Source organism: Orycteropus afer, unplaced genomic scaffold (assembly GCF_000298275.1).
Source record: "Orycteropus afer afer isolate SDZICR_OR568_19922 unplaced genomic scaffold, OryAfe1.0 scaffold00116, whole genome shotgun sequence".
Lineage (NCBI taxonomy): Eukaryota > Metazoa > Chordata > Mammalia > Tubulidentata > Orycteropodidae > Orycteropus > Orycteropus afer.
Window position 1 is genome coordinate 2,761,840 of NW_006921703.1, and position 1,293 is coordinate 2,763,132.

A 1,293-nucleotide genomic window follows, 5' to 3' on the forward strand; every position below is an offset into this window, starting at 1 on the left:
GCTGGTGGGTTTGAACCGCCAGCCTTATGGTGAGCAGTCAAGTGCCTTAGGCACTATGCTACCAGAGCTCCTAAGGTCCTAGAAATATTATTCTTGGCAGTTTTTAAATTAAAAAGTAATTTTTTAATGGTTAAAAATAAATAAAATAAAGTTTAGGAATATTTATATAACTCTTCTTACAAAATTGCTTGTTCAACAGATTTTGTAGAAGATTGAGTTGTTTGTATTCTGAGTTTAGAAATAGTTTGGAGCATGATCAGGTGGGAACAAGCAAGATTGGAGGCATGGAGGACAGGAAGAAGGCACACCATGGCAAAAGGTATGTGTATCTCAACTAGAACGCTGTCAGTGGCTATAGAGAAAGGAATGAGTAGTGTAATGGAACAGTTAGAAGGTGGATCTGACTTTCCTGAGGAGTAATTTTTTTTTTTGACGAGTAACTGGATATGGGAAGGAAGAAATTAAGAATCAAGGATGAGTCACCAGTTTATTGGAACTTTAGAACTAGATGGAAGAGAACAGTTTTGGGAGAAAGGATGATATCCACCCACCATTGTTAAGCTGATACCAAACCAATAGAACAGAGTAGAAGTGTCCCATAGGGTTTCCAATGCAATAAATCTTTATGGAAGCAGACTGATACATCTTTCTCCCACGGAATGGCTGGTGGGTTTAAACTGCCAACCTTTTGATTGGCAGGTGAGTGCTTTAACCATTGTGCTACCAGGTCTGCTGAAAGTATGCTATTATAGACTATATCCCCAATTCCCAGCACTGTAGGTAGTAAAAATGAAAGCTTTCAATAAATGTTAGTTGAGTGAATGCTTCATGCATACATGAATAAATGAATGCCACAAACAATGAATCAAGGTTCCTACTTCCCAAAGCTTCACAAGTACTTGGTCTTATAAGTACAGTTGATTTATACCCTCAGTGGGATATAATTATATCAAACTTTATCACTTTGGATTTTGTATTTATCTATGTTTGTTTTATATCCTCTGGAGAGCAAAAGCCATGATTTCTATCTTCTTGTAACTTCCCAAGAATCAGGTATAAATTATTTAAAACTTATCTAAAATTATTTAAAATTTATCTAAAATTATTTTTCTGGGGATAAATCACTGTTGTATGCTGTTGAGTTAATTCTGACTCATAGTGACGTAACAGGACAGGGGAGAATTGCCCCAGAGGGTTTCCTAGGCTGTAATCTTTAAAGGAGCTCTGGTAGCATAGTGCCTAAGGCACTTGACTGCTCACCAGAAGGCTGGTGGTTCAAACCCACCAGCCACT